The 22,674-nt window shown below is 36.5% G+C and overlaps 1 long non-coding RNA gene across 1 annotated transcript in view; it reads right to left on the bottom strand.

Moving 5' to 3' along the window:
- LOC135220097 (uncharacterized) overlaps nucleotides 1-22,674 on the bottom strand; it is a 252,935-nt gene that overhangs the window by 77,655 nt on the left and 152,606 nt on the right. Inside the window, exons 3-4 of the long non-coding RNA XR_010315567.1 lie at nucleotides 10,461-10,598; nucleotides 10,023-10,222 (exon numbers count right to left, since the gene is read on the bottom strand). This is a non-coding gene — a long non-coding RNA (uncharacterized LOC135220097). The remainder of the gene's footprint in view (nucleotides 1-10,022; nucleotides 10,223-10,460; nucleotides 10,599-22,674) is intronic.

The following is a 22,674-nucleotide window of genomic DNA, read 5'->3' as shown; positions in this document are numbered from 1 at the left end:
CTTACTTTCAATTTAGATCCACTTCACCTCCATCATTCGGTCGCCATCTCTCTTTATTCTGTGAATATTAATACCCGAAAGGCTGCATGTTTATAGGTATCCAAGGCACTGGCTTTGGAATATAAAATTTAGGCCAAAGGCCAAGCACTGGGGCCTATGAGGTCATTAAGTGCATAAAGGGAAATTGGGAGTAAAGGTTTTTCATTGCGTAACAGGAGGAAAACCTCTCAGTTGCACTATGAAATAACTGTTAAAGAGGGTTGGAAGTAAGATGGAAAAGAATAAGAACGGAGGTAAAACGGATGAAAAGGGATACGGGTAAGATCCGAAGTAACTCTCCGAAGAACTTTTAGCAATGCCTACAGTAAACCTCACTTGACGGCACTATCCCTTACGGAGTTATCCAACACATTCTTGGTTTCGTTATACACGTTTGGATTTCAGGTCTCACTTGACCTGATTGAAAATTCAAACATCGAAAGTTTACAACCTTAAGATCACTACCGACATTGACTGGATGTCACCTGTCTAGGTCACTTCATAATGAACAAAAACAAATCTCTCTGATCGTCTGTTCAAGTTCCATTTTGTTAGATTGATGTACGTCCGTTGATTTTTATGGACCTAATTAGTCGTTCATTTTGCTAATGAAAGCCATAAACCTGCTATATTTTTTTCCTTTCTTACTTTTGACACTGTCCCACTGAAATTCTCTTTGCTGTGATCTTCAATGAAGTATTAACACAGATCTCATATGGAACACAGTTACTCACTTAAACGAAATTAGATCGTACATGTACTGTAGATTTCTGAATGTTTCCCATCAGCATATAATAGTACATCTATCATTCTTTCATCCGCCAGTTAACGTTAGTTACCGTTTGATCACGCACTCTTTTTCGGGTCCATCCGTAACTTCTGGTCAATTTAGACGCAAAGTAAATGCATATTCTCATATCCAATGGCATATTACATATCTGAATTTCTTTTCAACCAATTCCATTTTTTCCTCGAGGATATTTTAATTTTTCAGACGCCTTTCCGAGCCGACTATTTAATTTCTTCTGAATACCTGTTCAAATATTTTACATTGTTTCCTTTTTATTATGACTGTACTTTATTCGGCGTTCCCCATGCTCTACGTTAACAATTTTTCCCATCTCCCACTCTCTGACTTTTCATTTTCCTCTCCCTCCTTACTTCTTCATTCCCTTTTTCTCATCGTTACATCTCTTCGGGTCTATTTCCCTTTCCATCAAGCACTTCGTTCGAGTACCTACGCCGCTTACAACCCCAACCGGTTCCACCCCCACCCCCCCCCTTATCCCAAATATCGACCCTCCGGTATCCACCCCACCCCACTCCAACTACCTCTCACTCCCTCTTACCGAAGCACCCTCTCCTACATATGATGATATTCACCCTGTTCAAATTCATGGAGGAGGAGGAGGAGGAGGAGGAGGAGGGATGAAATGAAACGATATCGGCAAACATCCGCCTTAGGTCCAAAGGCATGTGAAACATCTTACGCGCGAATTTTGCTTTGAAGATCTCTCGATATGTTCGGCAACCGATTTTTATTAATTTCATTTTTATTTAGGTCTGCGCAGGACAAGTCAATATTTAATTTAATACACTTACACCACCTATCCAGACACACAAACATACGTGGTGTGTGTGTGTGTATTATATATATATATATATATATATATATATATATATATATATATATATATATATATATAATATATATATATATATATATATATATATATATATATATATATATCTAATAAAAGGAGCCCATAAAAACACCAAAATATAGAGAAAAAGTACTATATTTCAGAGACTGCTGTCTCCCTCTTCAGGTAGATGAATGAGAAAAGTTTACAGAAAAGGTGGTATTTATACCAAGAGGTCCATCCACAAACAAGCCATTTTAAGTCACCCCCGCTGATAATCTTCCTTTAATCTTCTTAAGGGTTGGTTGAATGAAGACGTTGTCGATCGTGTCTGAAATCCATGCTCCTTTTGAGATGTTCATTACCTGCCTCTCTTTTATTAAGGCCGATTCCATCATTTGACTCTTGTACCGGCAGTTGCTGCTATAAATTACACGTGACAAATTCCAGTTTATTCTATGGTTATGTTCATTTATATGGTTGAAAATAGCCGAGTTCTGTTGTCCATACCTAACTGACCGTTTGTGTTGTATTAATCTCTGGGGAAGGGATTTACCTGTAAATCCGATGTAAGATTGGTCACAGTCCTGGCATGGGATTTCGTATACCCCAGAGTCCTTTGGAGATGTCTTTTGTTGGACGTTAATCAGGGATTTGGCTAAGGTGTTTGGGTAAGTAAATACAAAAGGGTTCGATTTTCCCAGGGGTTTGATTATTCTCTTAATTGTGTCCAGGTGGGGAATTATTATTTTATTGTTGGGTGTATCTCTGGTCTTGTCTTTAGGGGGTCGGTAGAAAATTACGTTTGCTTTGTGAATTGCTTTCTCAATTATATGGTCAGGGTATTTTAAAGACGAAAGTTGCTTGCGAATTAGTTCAAATTCTTTTTCCAGGAATTCTGGGGAACAAATTCGTAAGGCTCTTAAGAACAAGTTACTAGCTACACCTATCTTGATAGTAACGTCATGATAGCTAAAGACGTTACTATCAAGATAGGTGTAGCTAGTAACTTGTTCTTAAGAGCCTTACGAATTTGTTCCCCAGAATTCCTGGAAAAAGAATTTGAACTAATTCGCAAGCAACTTTCGTCTTTAAAATACCCTGACCATATAATTGAGAAAGCAATTCACAAAGCAACGAAACGTAATTTTCTACCGACCCCCTAAAGACAAGACCAGAGATACACCCAACAATAAAATAATAATTCCCCACCTGGACACGATTAAGAGAATAACCAACCCCCTGGGAAAATCGAACCCTTTTGTATTTACTTACCCAAACACCTTAGCCAAATCCCTGATTAACGTCCAACAAAAGACATCTCCAAAGGACTCTGGGGTATACGAAATCCCATGCCAGGACTGTGACCAATCTTACATCGGATTTACAGGTAAATCCCTTCCCCAGAGATTAATACAACACAAACGGTCAGTTAGGTATGGACAACAGAACTCGGCTATTTTCAACCATATAAATGAACATAACCATAGAATAAACTGGAATTGTCACGTGTAATTTATAGCAGCAACTGCCGGTACAAGAGTCAAATGATGGAATCGGCCTTAATAAAAGAGAGGCAGGTAATGAACATCTCAAAAGGAGCATGGATTTCGGACACGATCGACAACGTCTTCATTCAACCAACCCTTAAGAAGATTAAAGGAAGATTATCAGCGGGGTGGGGTGACTTAAAATGGCTTGTTTGTGGATGGACCTCTTGGTATAAATACCACCTTTTCTGTAAACTTTTCTCATTCATCTACCTGAAGAGGGAGACAGCAGTCTCTGAAATATAGTACTTTTTCTCTATATTTGGTGTTTTTATGGGCTCCTTTTATTAGATGGAATTCTGTTGTTACAGAACATTTTTACCAGTCATATATATATATATATATATATATATATATATATATATATATATATATATATATATATATATATATATATATATATACATGTAGAATCTACTGGTCACTTTTTGACAGATACTTATGCAATTGTAATAGCCACAATGCCCTCTTAACTTCTTGAATTCTTTGCTCTTCTTTTGGATATGCTTGTCACTGCAAAGCCGGAAGATCCAAGTTCAAAGAAATTTGAAGAAGAAATAGTGATGTTCGGTCCAGGGACACGAACCTAGGTCAAATAATCAGAAAGAGGTCACGTTGCCGAACTGACGACGAGAAGGATTAAAAGTCTACTCCCTCTCATACACACATATACCTGTCGTTTTCAAATATACTTATTTGAGCTGGAATAGACCCATCATTAGTTTTGCTATAGTGCTGGGAAGTCCCATTCGTCTTGCGTTAGCCACTGTCCTACACCCCTGTGATTAATCAGTAACCTAACTCCCACAAAAGGGATCATGTTTAGTCTTCAAAGCATTTTCTGATCCCCTCCGAGTATTTGTAGCTAGTGTATTGATGTCGTCATAACATCTGTTAGCAGATACCCTACCATGTGCCTCGTTGTTGGAAGCTGATCTTTGTAACGTGACACTGGGAATTTCATCCTACCTCCGCTGTGTTTAATTCTATCGAGAGCGAGTAGTATCAGTCCACTTCAGTCTACAGCAGCGAGCAGATCTCGCTGCCTTTAGTTTCCTTAGAGTAAAGAAACATATGTAGCAAGCCATCAAACCTCTGAGTTTACCTAACATCCTTCATTCTGAAACCTGCCATAAGCCATAATTTTTTATTTTTCCCATTTGTCCTGTGGTTCCTTAATTCATTCTTGGCCTTAAATTACCGCAACTCAGATCCGATGCTCTAGAAAGGAACCACAAATGTAATATATGTGTATATATATACACATTAAGCTACAAATGTCCTTTAATATCTAATTCGTTCTACCTCAGAATTAACATATTATCATATATGTTCACTGAAGGGGAATTTTTAGTTGATAATAATAATCGGACGTACAGTGAAGTGCCTGTAACAACTCAGCTACCACGGTGATGTGATTTGGACTCCTTATCTATATATAGATAATAAAACTATTAATATATATAATAGATAAATATTCTATTGATAGTAAATATATTAATATATATCTATAATTATATATAATATATCTCTAGATATATATATATACATATATATGTATAATATAAATAGAGTAGATAGATATTAGATATATAAAATATATTAGTATAATATAAGACTAGTTATATACTGAATATAATAAATATAATATTAATATATATATATATATATATATTATATATAATATATATATATAGATATATATATCTATAATATACGGTATATATATATATATATAGATAGATGATAGAGATATATATATATGATATATATATATATATATATATATGTATATAATATCTATATATATATGTGTGTGTGTTTGTGGGTGGATGTGTGAGTGTGTGTGTGTGTGTGTATATAGGTGTGTGTGTGTGTGTGTGTGAGTGTGTGTGTGTGTGTATTCTAGTGTGTGCATCAAGAATCAAACTTACACAATCCAAAGCTTACCAAATGCCATCTAGCCAACAGTTTTCATCTCCTCTTTCCTCCAAATACCCTCTAGGTTCACTCTTTTAACTCCAATAAACTCTCCCTTATATTCTCCAAGTCATAAAACATTCTTTTTCATGTCATGAAACCTTGTATTAACATTCTCGGCTATGTTAATCATAAGCTACACGTCAATTGTCTTATCCAACTTACTCTTTCCTCCCCATTAAGCATTTACTCCTTCCTTCATCATAAAAAAAAATAAATAGATAAATAAATGAAGAAAACCTCAGGGAGAAAAAATTGATGTATGACAATGAAAAATAAGTATAAAGTAAAAAATGTAACTCTTTCAAGAAATTTGGTCTGATGACCTACCAGGCACTGAAACCATTTGTTTATCCAGTGGCACGATCCAAAAACTGGAACCATTTGTTTATCCAGTGCCCCGATCCAAAAACTGGAACCATTTGTTTATCCAGTGCCACGATCCAAAAACTGGAACCATTTGTTATCCAGTGCCACGATCCAAAAACTGGAACCATTTGTTTATCCAGTGCCACGATCCAAAAACTGGAACCATTTGTTTATCCAGTGCCACGATCCAAAAACCAATGGCACGGCTGGTTTTATGAGGGATCTTCAAGCCAGTAATTCTTTTGTTCGTGAAAAACATTCCTTGTGTCCTGCACTGAAATTCCCGCAATTGCATTAGGTTTCATAATGTCATTTCTGGAACAGACGCTTGTAAATAAAACCGCGGATGACGTACTGAACTCAACTGTATTTTAAACAGTCATCTGACAAGCAGAGTGAATTCGGCAGTTCTCTCTCTCTCTCTCTCTCTCTCTCTCTCTCTCTCTCTCTCTCTCTCTCTCTCTCTCGCTTATCGGATAAATTACAGCTCATTAGATGGAAAGTCACAGGAATACATCTTTGATGATGATGATTATATATTATTATTAATCAGAAGATGAAACCTATTCGTATGGAACAAGTGAGAAATAAAGGACCTCTGGAACTGAAAAATTCGATAGCGAGGCACATTTACTGCATATTGGTGCTGCTGTTCAGCGAATCTGGTTGCTAAAGGGAGATTAGGGGGAACAGAGATCAACTGTGAATGTGAAAGATCTCTGTTGAAATACAACTTATGAAAAAGTACCAAACAAGAAACCATCTGTCGATGGCCCAATTCATAACTACTACCATTAGGAAACAAGACCTACAACCACGTACCACTCTATCTAAACGACATAAATCCCTGGCAGAAGCAGCCATCTACACCGGAGAACAATATTCTAGTAAAGGGAGTACAAACGAACTAAAACAGGTTGCATAGATTTTATCACATATATAAGGCCTTACGAACGATATCTAACTTTCACGCGGCATTTGCTGAAACTTTCATTAAATGTTTCACAAAAGTTAGATGTGAGTAAAGATTACAAGTAGATGTGCGTAAATGTTACACCAAGAATAGTTAAAGCTTCAGACTCGTTCAGCAAAGGTCCATCCACCTGAAGGGGAGGATGAAGTCCGATATATGTACAAGATCTGCTAATCAATAATGTTTTCGCTTTAGTGGAGTTCAGCCTCGTACTCCACCGACTACACCATTTCCTGATCCGGTCCATGTCCCGATTGAGACTGAGGGCAGCCTTATTCCACATAAGTGGAGACTTTACTGCACCCACAAGTGTTGCATCTTAGGCATACTGAACAATCTTGTTTTCCAGGCCAACAACCATGTCATGTGTATATACTAAAAATAACAGTGGACAAAGAACACTGCCATATGGAACTTGAGACACAATAGGTCCTGGTTCACTAAAGATCCTGTCCACAGCAACTCGTCGCTGCCTACCTGTAAGGAAATCTTGAAGTAATACTAAAACATATCTGACCAAGCCAAGATTCTGAAGCTTATAAATAGGAGCCTTGTGATTTACTAAATCGTAAACAGCACTAAAATCTTAAAGCCCGTAAAAAGGTTCCCTTGTAAATGTCATGCTTAGTCTAAAAGAGCATCGCAGGTACCTAGCTACTTCCTATTCACTGTCAGCTAACATTCCTTTAGATTCAACATATTTATATAGTGACTTAAAAATAAGATTTTCAGTAACTTTGGAGAGCACAGGGAGAATAAAGATTGGCCTGTGGTTACTGCAAATTTGTCACTCTTTGGAACAGGCACCGTATTACTAAGTTTGCGCTGAACCACAAAGATGCTACATCGACATAAAAATTTACAGGATCTACTAAACTTATGAGACAACACAATAGAAACTTTAAAAAAAAACAAACAAAGGGAGGATACCATCATGGTCTTCTCCACTCCAGCTATCAAGATTATCCACTATTTCCTCAACATCCCAGGACCAAAATGCAAATTTTGTAAAAAGAGGTTCAGGATGACAAGAATCAGGGACAGGGACATTCTCAGCTGATTGCTTAGCTTCAAAAGCTTGATAAAGCAGTTCAGCCTTTTCCCAATGGTTGGGGAGCACCAGGGTGGAAATTGTAATTTCATGCTATAAAAGGTTTCACTGCTGATCTTGAAAGTTCATTTATAGCAGAATAAGATTCAAGAGGGTAACCTTATGAAATCGGTGGTCACTCTGAAAAATGGCCATATATTCCGGTCCATATGTACCACATCAGTCTCCTCATGAAACTCCCCATTTTGTAAGATATGTTATCTATAGTTCTAATTGTCATAGAAATATGATTTTGGTGTCTGAATGTATGATTTCAGGGTCAAGGACTCTCTGAATACTACTGGCGGGTTTACTATACGGGTATGGATGAAAAATTTCTGAAAATTACTTGCCATTACCATGAAGAATTTTTTGCAACCTTATTATTTCCTAACAGTTGTTTTCTGCAAGTCTCTTTCTTCACTTCAGCTATCCAGTATTACTATAATAATGTTTATGTACTATCTAATGCTTCACTTTTTTCTTCTGAAGTACTCGAGGAAAGTGAATCATAATGCAGCAAATATCAAACAGTTGGAAGTAGTTCCTAGTGTATTTTCTAAATGTATAATATGTCAGAAAACCAGTACAAATGCTACTATGTCAAAATGGCATATAAATGAATATGTCACAATTGGGGAGTTGCAGTACGGCGAGACTTAACAAAAATGGTGTAATTTTCCAACTGGAATTACTTTCAAAAGTTTAATCTTGAATAGCCTTGAACACAAGCTAGTTCAGTATGCTTATGATGCAACACTTGTGGGTGTAGTAGTCTCCACTTATGAGAAATGAAAACACTATTGAATAGCAGATCTCGTACATATTTTCGCAATTCATCCTCCCCTTCGGGTGGGGTGGAACTTACAACACTGAGAAAGTCCTGTAAACTTATTCCAAACGTACTCGGGAATTTGGTATTCGAAATAAAAATTACGCAAAATAAATGTTAAAAATCATCTTCTTAATTTAAGAAAGTGAAAATTGTTCTGGACGATTATTTGATAAATTCTATTGTATTACAATTATGTTGATTTAAGTTTGCCGAACAATTTTGCTTTCAAAGGCAATAAGAGCGATTGACGCAAAAAACATTCCTTAAAACTTTTGTAAAATACTGACTAAAATACTCAAGTAACAACGAAAAATAAAAGATTTTTCCTGCCGTATATTCATGACTACACCAAACTCCTTTTTCAAATAAAGGTTTCTTCTCTTGTAAGATCCATACCTGTGTTAAACTTAACATAACATCAAGAAGTTCCCACAGGCCGACAAACAGATGTGCTAAAAATTCCTCGATTTTCACGACAAACATATATATAAACACAACATCATAATTTTCTCCCAAATGATAGTTAGCGAGCCTGAATAAACGAGAAATGGCAACATTAATCATTTTACTTTTAGACATATTTTTGGTAATGTGATTATTTTCCTACACTGCTCCTGCTGCTCGAATACCCCTACTAAGGTAAACATCAAGTTCATATATATAAATGCAAAGGTTTTTGGAAAAATGAATGTAACTTTCACCCATAACAGGAAAAGGAAGTGCAGGATGCACGAAAAGCGGAATGAAAATAACTGCATTCTGATACATTCAGCTAGCATATAATATATATATTATTATATATATATATATATATATATATATATATATATATATATATATATATTCAAGGGGAGAACGTCTAAGAATAATTAAATCAAATTCTAGTTGAAAATAAACCAATATTTGTCATCAGCATTCATTTCATTTGTACAAATTCAAAATAACGTTAATTTTCTGAACACAAACGTATAAATTCCTAGGATTTTACTTGGCTAACTAAATCATAGTCCATATACAAAGTAAAAATCCAGTTACAACGATAACTATGATATCTCCAAACTACAATAAAAAATAGCTAATGGACCGCTTCCCTTACTGAAATTTGTTGCATCAACATGAACCGGAAGCCAATATCAATTGCATCCTAGCCAGCCACCGACGAGTATAAAGAGTTCTTCATTTTCTACGGATGTTTTAGATTATTTTCCTTTCTCATTCATCTAGCAAAGATATAACTATGTACAGTGGTATACAGAACACCTTAATGTTACATTCACCCAGTTTCGAGTCCCCACTGGTAAACCTGTGACTTAATTCTTCAACAGATACTGAATCGAAGTCGAATACTCAATGTTCAAACGGTATAATGACGACATCATACCATTTACAACACGAAAATTTTAAGATCTTCCCATCTTTTCCATAGGAGGGAGTTTGTGAATACAAAATAACTTCTTTGAAAGCCGCTGCTTATTTCAGTCAACTTTTTCAGTCTAGGTTGTTTTAGTAATAAAAAATAATACGTAAACTTTCGGCCACTTACCTACTTTCCCGTGGGAGGAATGACTGGGAGCTGTGCCTCTCCCTGACATACTTCGAACAGTTAACCTTCAAAATGCAAGTTATTCGTTCATCAAAGCTTTGTTGATGTACATGCAACACCTGGTTAGCAGTTTTCCAATACTGTAAGCAGCTGTCAACCTCGAAAAGCCACAAGGGTAGACATACAGGCCCTGTGTCCACCTGAGGAATGGGAGGTCCATGTGATTACTGTCATATAACTTGAAAAAAAAAATTCTTTAAACGAGAAAGAGCACTGCCTTCGGATATACACAATGAAAAACAAATTACAATTTTAAAAATAAAATTGACCAATAAAAGAAAATGTTTTTGCTAAAGCTGTTCATTTCTTTTGATAAGCTGTATGAAAAACAACTAGTATTTAATCTACAAAACTTAAAAGGCTAAGGATTTCACTAACCATTTTTATACGCCGTCGTCTTCTTGGGGTTTTGAATTAATTCAGAGGCGGGAAAAATGTGATCACATAATAAGAGGCTTACGGGAAAAGCTGTTATAAGTAGTGCTTTCCTCCACAGCATTTCATAATTTTTTCACCCTGGAATAAGACAAAATAGTTCAAGTTACTTCTCAAAAAAACAAAATATGTTTAACTAAAATCACAGTCCATAAAAATAATAAAAAAACAAATTAGTACAGTTATTGTGATAATTGCTTTTTTGGGCATTATTTTAAAGTTAAAGCATAAAAAGTGACGTCTAATAATTATCATAGTTATTCAGACTCTCTCTCTCTCTCTCTCTCTCTCTCTCTCTCTCTCTCTCTCTCTCTCTCTCTCTCTCTCTATTGGGTCGTAAGCTAACACTGAGTGATTGACTAAAACTGACGTCACAATCATTTACTGAAACCTCGGGAAAACAGAAATGGCTGCGTTCACTAGACTTAGAGGCACGTCTGAAAAATAGCAGTTTTTTTCCTCTCGAGCAAAAGACGAAAACCAGACATTTCATTAACATTCTGGAGAAAGTTCAGCCTTGAAATGTACTTGGAAAGCTTAACCTCTTTGGAAACTAGGCAAGTAAGAAAATTAATCACATTTCATCTGACTGATGTTGTTTGGGCTGTGATGAACAATTTTAAATAAGGCTATTTGAAAAATCTATCCCGCGAGCCTTTTCTATCTGTTCGATTCCCTTTTTCAACTGAAAAGAGGAATCGAACAGATTCCAGGAAGGTGTCTATATGATTTTATTGTTAAACATATTTGTACCCATACATAACCGTTTCGTTACCCATTTGGCAGCTCATTATTATTTGGTTATGACACAGTATCTCAAAATATGTTGGAAGTAATATAGTGTACAATAAGAAAGCAGCGAAAAAATTCAACTACTCATATCCAAGCATTATACACTTAATATATTTATAGTAACCTACATATATATATATATATATATATATATTATTATATATATATATATATATATATATATATATATATGATTAAAGTTACAGAAATAGGTGGTATTTATACCAAGATCCATCCACAGTTAAGTAATTTTAAGTCACTCCCACTGATAATGTCTCTTTAATCCTCTTGAGCGTTGGTTGAAGAAGATTTTATGCCAGGCGCCCTTTGAGATGTTCATTACCTGTCTCTGTTTAATCAATGCCGATTCTATCATCCGACTTTTGTATCGACAGTTGCTACTGTAAATTATACGTGACCAATTACAGTCTATTCTGTGGTTATGGTTATTTATATGGTTGAAAATAGCCGAGTTCTGTTGTCCATACCTAACTGACCGTTTATGTTGTATTAATCTCAGGGGAAGTGATTTTCCTGTAAAAGCGATGTAAGATTGGTCACAGTCCAGGCATGGGATTTCGTATACTCCTGTGTGAATGTGGATTGTGTTTTGTTGGACGTTAATCAAGGATTTGGTTAAGGTATTTGGGTAGATAAAGCTAAAAGGGTTAACTTTTCTGATAGTCTGGGTCACCGTCTTAATCCTGTCCAGGTGTGGAATTGTTTACTTTATTGTTGGGTCTCCTCTCTCGTCTAGTCTTGAGGGGGTCGGTTGAAAATCACGTTGGCTTTATGAATCTCTTTCTTAATTACATGGTCAGGATACCTTAAAAGACGAAAGCTGCTTACGAATTAGTTTATGTTCAAACATTTTGGGATAATAGATGGGGCAATTTCAAAGAATCCTTTCAAAATTAAACACATTAGTGCGCAGCATCAAATTTAATGTTGAATGGGAAAGACGACGAAATTCCTTTACTTGACATTTTAATCATCAGAGGCACAACATAATACAAACTTATCATATACAGAAAATCAACGTTCTCCCTTTCATATACTCATTACTTTAGCTATCATGACATTCTTATAAAGATAGGCGTAGCCAGCAACCTATTCTTAAGAACCTTACGAATTTGTTCCCCTGATTTCCTGGAAATAGGAATTTGAACTAATTTGTAAGCGAGCTTTCGTTTTTAAGGTATCCTGATCATATAATTGAGAAAGAGATTCATAAAGCAAACATAATTTTCTACTGGCCCCCTCAAGACAAGACCAGAAACACCCAACAATAAAATAAAAATTCCAAACCTGGACAGGATTAAGACAGTGACCAAGACTCTCATAAAATGTAACCCTTTTACCTTTACCTACCCAAATACCTTAACCAAATACTTGATTAACGTCCAACAAAAGACAATCCCCATTCACACAGGAGTATACGAAATCCCATGGTTGGACTGTGACCAATCTTACATCGCTTTTACAGGAAAATCACTTCCCCAGATATTAATACAACATAAACGGTCAGTTAGGTATGGACAACAGAACCCAGCTATTTTCAGCTATATAAATAACCACAACCACAGAATAAACTGGAGTTCGTCACATATAATTTATAGCAGCAATTGTCGATAGAAAAGTTAGATAATAGAATCGGCCTTGATTAAACAAAGACAGGTATTGAACATTTCAAAGGGCGCCTGGGAGTCAGATGTTATAAATAAATTCTTCCTTCAACCTACGCTTAAGAGGATTAAAGATGAATTATCAGTGGGAGTGACCTAAAATGGCTTAACTGTGGATGAATCTCTTGATAATTGGTATAAATGCCGCCTTTTCTGTAACATTTCTCATTCTTTACCTACTTGAAGAGAGACAGCAGTCTCTGAAATATAGTTCTTTCCGTCTATATTTTGGCAATTTTATGGGCTACTTTTATTAGATGGAATTCTGTCGTAACAGAACATTTTTACCAGTTATATATCAATGTATGTATTCTTATTTTTTTCTTTCCTTTCTATTGTTAGTCGACTTCTTGCAATAACATATTCTCTCAACTTAACTTCAAGTTTCATGTCATTCTTTAGTTACAAAATGCCATATTTGGTCTTTCTGGTTCATATTAGAGACAATTAGTGGCAGATAGGTAAAGAGACAAACAGGCAAAATCATGAACTAGTACACAGTATACCGTTGCCTGAGGACCGAAGGAAATAAAAAAAAAAACACGTTTTCATATTTGCTCTAATGAAATGATTTTCATGTAATGTCCTTGATACGTTAACAGCTCCGACACAGCGAGCAAACACTCGTGCCATTAATATCACCGGGAAAGCTTTTACAAAAATGAATATCACTTCCCCTACGAAAAAAGTTAACCCATTATGTGTGGTGATGCCGAACTGGAGATCAGAATAAACTGAAAGCTGAACCTGGAACTAATAGCGCACGAGTTTATTCTAGTTTCCAATTTCGCTTTGTTGTCACGAATCCGGCTACGTGATTTTTGTCTAGAAATAAGCTTTGTTTTGAAAGACTAAAATACGTCATTCACTTACGTCATTCATTATTGCAAATTGAGGTCAGTGTCATGTAGTGTGTTTATAAGAAAATTTCATAGTAAATTCTTGTCAGTTTTCATGAAAGCGTTGACAATGCCTGTGTTTAGTTTTTACATTTTTATGGACATTCTGAACTGTTAAATTATGAGCAATTTTTCTCCATATAAACTTCCATACTGAACAAACAAGGGACATTGAGATGCTTTTTAAAAACTTCCTAAACTATTTTCAGGACTTAAAAAAAAAAGGCTGAGAGCAGGCGAAATTGATAAATGAGACAGAAAAAATGCTACGGATGCAAGAATCTGAAAACTGTTATGGAGAATTTATAGCTAAAGCGACACAAGGGTGAAAAGGAGATAGCCTTTAAACATAATACCAAAATCCTCTGGGTCTCTACTAAATGGATATTAAACAACAATTCTGCTGAGTAAGACAGGGCTATAATACTGAGGAAGACGATTATCCTAACCATTCCTTTTTATAGAAAGACGTTTGTCAAGGGAAGTGGATACTTTGCTGATGTCATCAGGTTGTTTGAAAGTTATTGGACATAATAACTGATTGATTTCCAAGACCGAATGATGTATCAGTTACATCAAGGACTGATAAGCTGGCATCTTTCTTTAATAGTTGTGCAGCAAAATGGTAAACCAGTTATGTAACATTGTATAATTCAGACCTTTTATCATATTCACAAAGACACTAAGAGAGAGAAGCGAATAATGACAAATGAAAAAAACTAAAGCGATATTAGAACACATTTTCCTTTCCATATTATTACTTGTTCTTGCAACCGAAAGTTGATGCCATTATCGCAGTTTAAATTTGATTTTTTTTTTTCTGTATGACGAATGAACATCTTTGTCCTAACGCTTTGAAAAGAAATGTGATACAAATTATTTGTAAAAAGGTATCATACCTATGGTCTACTACTATACATTTTCATCAATTATTCACTTACTTGAATACCACTGCCCTTATATCTTAGGAAAATTAAATGGAACTCATAAAAAACCCGAAATTACTAAGAACAAGTTCAAGCAATGATGTTAATGGCCCTGTAATTGAGATTTCTATGATATCTGTATAAAATACGTTCCTTTTAAAGAACAGATCGTGAAACAACTTGTGTTACAATATGATGTCCAATAAATAGGAAGAAACAAGGCAGGTTTTTCGTATACATTCTGCAATTTTAGTTAGACGTTGAGGGTTATTTCACACAGCGACAATATTTAGCTTCCTGTCTTTTTTTTCTGATCGCTAGTTTACCTATTTGGACTCATTAGTCTGCATAATGGTGCAGACGTACAATAGTGGTAGAATAACATAACACAGACCATAGTGCATTTATTCATAACGCACCCACAGAGACAAACAGGCTCAACGTACCCGCTTACACATGCATACACAGACACGTGCATATATGTGTTCCATGCACACATACTATATATATATATATATATATCTAGATATATATATATATATATATATAGATATATATATATATATATATATATATATATATATATATATATATATATATATATATATATATATATAAACTACGTATGTACGTGTTTGTGTGTATTATACATATTAATAGATAGCCATATTTGGGAACGCCTTTATCAGGCCTTTAGGATGTCGAATGCAACAGATAATTTCGCTGCAAATGCAATTATTAAAAGGCAAGAATTTGTTGTCGTTATATCTGTTGTACATACACAGGCATATAGGAAAAACCAAAGGACACTTAATACATTTTCAGTAATAGAATAAAAATATTCACTGTCCACCATTAACGGAGTTCCTAAACTAAAATAATAAAAAACGTACCTATTTCGACTATTTTCGCCTGCTGTTACGTGCTTCCTTCGAATTTTTTGGATTCAGCCCCACTATGGCTACAATTTGATCATCATCAACGCCAGCTAAAGTTTTTATGATTCTGTTTTGCTTTTGGGCGAAGGAAAAAACAGCTAAACTAACTAAATAAAAGAACGGAACGACGTTTTGGAAGTGTGGAGTTGGACCGCAAACTGTATTGTTTTAATAATAAAGGAATTCAATATGAGCCATTTGAGATCTCTTGTAAATTCGTAATATTACCTTTAAATGGCCTACAAAAATCATGCAGAAAAATTTATGAGACGCTGTGCCTCATTACATGGTTTTCAAACATTCATTTTCTTTCGTTTATGGAAATTATATTTTCTTTAAACTGAATTGGACAAATACTTATCTCCCTCCTTACACACGAAGATATAACACATTAATAATTACAGTAGGTTGTAATCTTTGCAGAATTAGCCAATCGCCAAAACAAACCCCACGGAAACCTTTGAATTCCGACAAAAATTCCAAAATTTGTTAAATTCAGCATTCGTCTGCCATTCCTACAGCTTTTGATCTATCCGGCCACTGACCAATTGATGATACTTATCACCGGGTACATCGTAGCTCCTTTATCTGATAAAATCTCTAGAGAGAACATTAGCAACATATACACCCAAGATATAATATTGTAACGTTGACCAAGATCTAATTTTGAAGAACATCACTTTAACATTATAACTGATACCTTGAATATTTTTTAAGGGAAACGAGAGAGAGAGAGACAGAAGCAGAGAGAGAGAGAGAGAGAGAGAGAGAGAGAAGAGGAGAAGAGAGATAGAGAAGGAGAGAGCGAGAGAGAGAGGAGAGAGAGAGGACCACAACGACAAGACACTACCACCCAAGAAAATGAAGGCAGCAACCCAGAGGCGATGGAAATACCGAATGTAATGAGACATTTCTCCATTATGAATTAACCAGTTTTTTTTGTTTTTGTTTCGCCAGATAGCGAAATTACTATACTGTTATGAGCACATGATTCACATGTACGGAAATTCTTATTGGACTTAGCATTATGCGGATAAAATCAAGGACAAGTATTTATGACATGAATCGTAATTCTATTACTCTCACGTTCAAAACTAAACTTAACTTCGGTTAAACGTATCTCAGTGCTTCAGGAAGGAAAATAGAAGGAATACGTTGCGAAAAAGCAACGAAAAAAATGAAATAAGATAACACTACTTCACACAGACAATCTTCTAACACAAAAGTTCTCCACCTCAGGAGTTTTCTCTGACTTTCAAAGAATAAAGGAAGTTCGTTTGAAAAATTCCATGCACGAACCTCATCCTATCAGATTATCTAAGAGTAAACGAACTTGGCGGGGTGGAAAGTTGGGGACTTTGCCGTTCAAGTTCTTTCAACTTGGACTACAGATTTCAGAGACGTAAGACCGTTGTATTGGAGAGAGAGAGAGAGAGAGAGAGAGAGAGAGAGAGAGAGAGAGAGAGAGAGAGAGAGGAAGTATTGCAAGTACACTTTGAATTAATCGATTCATCCACAGTGTATACGAATGTAATGGTATGCTTATTTTCATAATGCAAAAATTATCAATAGTACTCTATTACATAAGTACTAAATAACATATAGATTTATACATAATGGAAAATAATTTTCCTTTTCATCTCATTTGCCGGCAAAGACACACAAATAAAACTCTGGAAGATAACCACGGAAATTTTCGTAAAATTAAGAATATCTTTCTGCATACCAGTCCTTGATCATTCAAGTTATTCGCCTCAATATTTTCCTCATTACCTGTAACCCGATGACCTTTGAGTAAAAATTATTATAAAAATTATTATAAGTGCAATTTTTTAGTAAAAAATATTTTAAGTGCAATTTTGGATTTGACTGCAAAGGTCTTGGAAAAATATAACTTTCCTCAGTTTACTTTCAGTTTTCTCAGTTTTCTTAAGATATTTCTGTTAATTCTGACCTAAACTAACTAAATTATGATTATTATTATTAAGAACATGAGCCCTATTCATATAGAACAAGACCACAAGGGCCATTAACTTGAAATTCAAGCTTCTAAAGAATATGGCGTTCATTAGAAAGAAGTAACAGGGAATAAAGGGAAATACATAAATTAACAAATAAATAAGTAAATAGATAAAAAAGCATAAAAGATAGACAACATCATTAAATCACTGTATTATTACAGATGCTCCGTGAATCGGGAAACTGGTGCAGATTCTAAAACACGGAACATTTAACTCATCAATGGAAAAAGGTTTAGACGAGGCACACGTGATCAATTTCTTCTTCTCTGTCTTTTGTTACTCATTATTTCAAACAAACGTCACTGAAAAGATGTGTTTAATCGTTGCTCATTTAAATAGATCGATTGAGATCAAAACAAGAACGTTGCTCGTATTGGCTGCCAGTCAGAATGGTAATCACAGTCCCGTTTTCATTGCAAATGAATATTATGCAGTACATTTCTGCTACATTGGCCTCGTCACATACTACTTTCCCCAAAGGAGCACCAGCAAGCATGGAACCTTCTTAATCCCACACTACGATTCAACACTTGCACCTACTCTCGCACTTCCAGTAGAGTAAGGGCCTTCCTTTCTCATATCACTTTCACGTCTTCTATCCAACCATTCTCATTCCACATAACACTTCTCAATCATATATTTTTTTCATCAACTACTGGCTTCCGTATTCTCCACGTGGCAGTACCTTCTAGAAATGCTCCCTGATCCATTCTATAACCTACATTATCTTTTTACCACTCCTTATACTTTTTTCTCTTACATTTGAAATTCTACTTACGCCATAAGTACTTAGAAAACTTTTCATCTCAACAATTTCCACCTTTTTTCTTCCCTCATATTCAACATAGACACTTAACTCCCATAAAGGAGAGTTCACTCATAGACTCCTTCATACATTCCCACTTTGGATTATGCAATGCATAACCGGGATTAGCCTAAACAAACCTAATAACCCGTGTAACTCTACGCCTTTTAACAAGGATGTTAATTTTTTTTTAGTTAGAAATTGTTTTACTGAAAAGCATCTTACAAAATGCTAGTTATTTTCTCGTTAAGGTAATGTGAAAACCTAAAATAAGTTTGTAACAACATGCCATGATAACCGTATAGTAAATTATCCAATCTTTAGCACAGAACCATAACCTTTTTTAAATCACCCATTCCGATTCTCCTCTCTGTTCTCATCCTGATAGCAACGAGTCTCATCTCTGTTCTCACCCCGATAGCAACGAGTCCCCTCTCTGTTTTCACCCTGATAGCAACGAGTTTCCTCTCTGTTCTCACCCTGATAGCAACGCGTCTCCTCTCTGTTCTCTCCCTGATTGCAACGCGTCTCCTCTCTGTTCTCACCCTGATTGCAACGCGTCTCCTCTCTGTTCTCACCCTGATTGCAACGCGTCTCCTCTCTGTTCTCACCCTGATTGCAACGCGTCTCCTCTCTGTTCTCACCCTGATTGCAACGCGTCTCCTCTCTGTTCTCACCCTGATTGCAACGCGTCTCCTCTCTGTTCTCACCCTGATCGCAACGCGTCTCCTCTCTGTTCTCACCCTGATAGCAACGCGTCTCTTCTCTGTTCTCACCCTGATAGCAACGAGTCTCCTCTCTGTTCTCACCCTGATAGCTAGGAGTCTCCTCTCTGTTCTCACCCCGATAGCAACGAGTCTCCTCTCTGTTCTCACCCTGATAGCAACTCTGTTCTCACCCTGATAGCTACGAGTCTCCTCTCTGTTCGCACCCTGATAGCAACGGGTCCCCTCTTTGTTCTCACTATACCAATCAAATGTCATTCCTTACTGTTAGGTATTTATGTTTATAACTACCTATTACCAGAGGTTATATTTGTGTTTACATATACTTACTACTCATTAAGTATAACTACCCTGTTACTATCTTGTATTCTTTTAAACTGTATATCATTATAAGTTAGTCTTAAAAATAAAGTCATTCAGAAAGGATCTATCTGAGTTTCGTGTCCATCCAAATATACTTCAATGGCGACGAGGAACTGACTCACGAAAGGGAAAATTAAGGATGGCGCATTTGGGTAATATAGCAGCATTTGACAAATTCGAGGACTTTGAAGATTATGTCGAAAGGTTTGATCAGTTCTGCTTAGCAAATGACATAACAGAGGAAGATAAGAAACGGGCAGTTTTCTTGAGCGCCGTCGGCGCTCCTACATATGGACTTCTGAAGACATTGCTTGCCCCTAATAAGCCCTCATCAAGGACTTATCGAGAACTTACTGAGCTTTTGAAAAATCACCTCCACCCAAAACCCATCCTGATAGCTGAACGTTTCAAGTTTTACAATAGGAAACAACGTCCAGGAGAATCCATCACTGATTATGCAACGGAGCAACGGAAATTGGCGGAAACATGTCAGTTTGGTGCTTTTCAAGAGGAAGTTTTAAGAGACTTGTTTGTTATTGGATTGGCCAACCGCTCGGCACAGAAGGAAACTATTAAGTGAACAGGAGCTTGACTTAAAGAAAGCATTTCGATTGCTTTAAGTCAGGAAATGGCTGATGAAAACGTCACGAAGATTCAGGGTCAAACTCAGGAGGTAAAAAAAGTTGTTGGGCCGAAAGCTTCTCTCCTTGAGTGTTACCGTTGCGGGAAGACAAACCATAAGGCTGATGTTTGTTTCCATAAGGATACTGAGGGTAATGGGTGTCATAAAAAAGGACACCTTCGTAGAATGTGCCGAATGGAAAATCACACCACAGTCAATCGAAATTGGAAATATGGAAGACAAGGAAGGAAACGATCGACGGTCAACATGGCAGAGGAGGAGACCAGCTGCTCGTAAGAAGAAACTACAGAGTGCAAACTACAGGATGAATTGGTGCATACATTGAAATACTGTGTTAAGAAAATGAAAGCAAGACATAATAAGGTTCCAGAGATAATAGTGAAAGTTAAATTAAATGGGATACCAATTGATATGGAATTGGACACGGGAGCTTCGGTGTCACTGATAAGTGAAGAGTTCTACGCTAAACATCTGAAAAATACAGTACTTCAATCCAGCGATATTGTGCTGAAAACCATGACGGGAGAAAAAATAGAAGTCGTCGGAATATGCTATGTAACTATGGAAGTTCATGGACACAGAGTGGAGGAAGTGCCATTGTATGTGGTACAGGGGAATGGACCTGCCTTATTCGGTAGGGACTGGCTGCATTTTGCGAAATTTGACTGGAAAAAGTTAGCTGTAAATCATCTGCATTCTGGTATTCTGAAAACCTCAAAGTTAGAAGAACTGTTAAGGAAATATGGTGATGTCTTTGATGGTGAACTGGGTACAGCCAAGAATATAAAGGCTCATATTCGTGTGAGAAAGGATGCAAAACCAATCTTTTATAAAGCGAGGACAGTTCCTTATGCAATCAGGGATGCTGTGAATGCAGAACTTAAAAGACTAGAATTGGAAGGAATTATTGAGAAAGTTGACTATAGTGAGTGGGCGGCACCGATAGTGCCCGTTTCAAAAGACAATGGTTCTATTAGGATCTGTGGTGACTTCAAGGTCACCATAAATCGTTATGTGGAAAACCCTGAACATCCAATGCCAAATCCAGATGAACTATACCAGCGACTGAACGGTGGAAAAACTTTCTCAAAGTTAGATTTATCGCAAGCTTATCAGCAAGTGGAATTAGATGAGGAATCTAGGAAATATGTGACGATTAACACACCACTTGGTTTGTACCGATATACACGTTTACCATATGGTGTCTCAGCAGCACCACAACTTTTTCAGTCTTTAATGGATAAAGTTCTGCAAGAGTGCCTTGTGGATGCAACATAGATGATATTAGTCTTACTGGGAGAACCGAAGCTGAACATTTACACAATCTTGAATAGGTACTTGAGCGGTTGCACATCAATGGGTTGAAATGTAATTTGTCGAAATGTGAATTTATGAAGCCCTCCTTGAAATATTTGAGTTTCATTGTAGATGAAGAGGGTATTCATATGACGGAGGATGCCATTGCAGCAGTCACGGAGGCACCAAGGCCAGAATCAAGGTCTGAAATGCAATCCTTCCTGGGGCTGGTAAACCATTACCGTCGCTATGTGCCAAATCTCTCATCAGTCGCAGCGCCTCTCACGGAATTACTGCATAAAGACAGAAAATGGCATTGGTCACTAGAGTGTGAAAGAGCTTTTACAGAGATTAAAAAAATGCTGACCACTGAAACAGGAGTATTAGTGCACTATGATTTGAGTAAACCTGTGACGTTGGCAGTAGATGCATCACCCAAAGGACTTGGAGCAGTGCTTTCCCATATCACCAGTAACGGAGAAAGACCAATTGCTTATGCATCAAGAATGTTAACACCCACTGAACGTAACTATTCCCAAATTGAGCGTGAGGGATTGGCAATCATCTTTGGACTCCGGAAGTTTCATCAATATTTATATGGTCGTAAATTCACCCTTATTACAGATAACAAACCACTGTCATACATTCTGGGACCCAAGAAGGGCATTCCAGTCCTTGCAGCTGCAAGAATACAACGCTGGGCTATACAGTTAGCAGCTTATGATTATGACATTGAATTACGTCGTTCAAGTGACAATGGAAATGCTGATGCACTCTCACGGTTGCCTTTACCAGATTGTGACTCTGATGCATCAGATAAGCATGTAAACTGGACACAAGAAGCAACTGCATTTAACATGCACCAGGTGAACTCTCTTCCTGTAACTGCGAAATCTGTTGCAAGGGAAACTTTGCATGATGCTGTACTGGCTAGAGCTTTATATTATACACGAAATGGATGGCCAGACTCTGAGGACATAGCACAGGAACTGAAACCCTTCCATAGCCGTCAGCGTGAGTTTTCAATTGAAGAGGGATGTCTTCTATGGGGTGCCAGGGTGTAA

This window comes from Macrobrachium nipponense, chromosome 1 (genome assembly GCF_015104395.2).
Source record: "Macrobrachium nipponense isolate FS-2020 chromosome 1, ASM1510439v2, whole genome shotgun sequence".
Taxonomy (NCBI): domain Eukaryota; kingdom Metazoa; phylum Arthropoda; class Malacostraca; order Decapoda; family Palaemonidae; genus Macrobrachium; species Macrobrachium nipponense.
The sequence above is the reverse complement of the archived record's forward strand: the minus strand, read 5'-3'. Positions and strand labels throughout refer to the sequence as shown.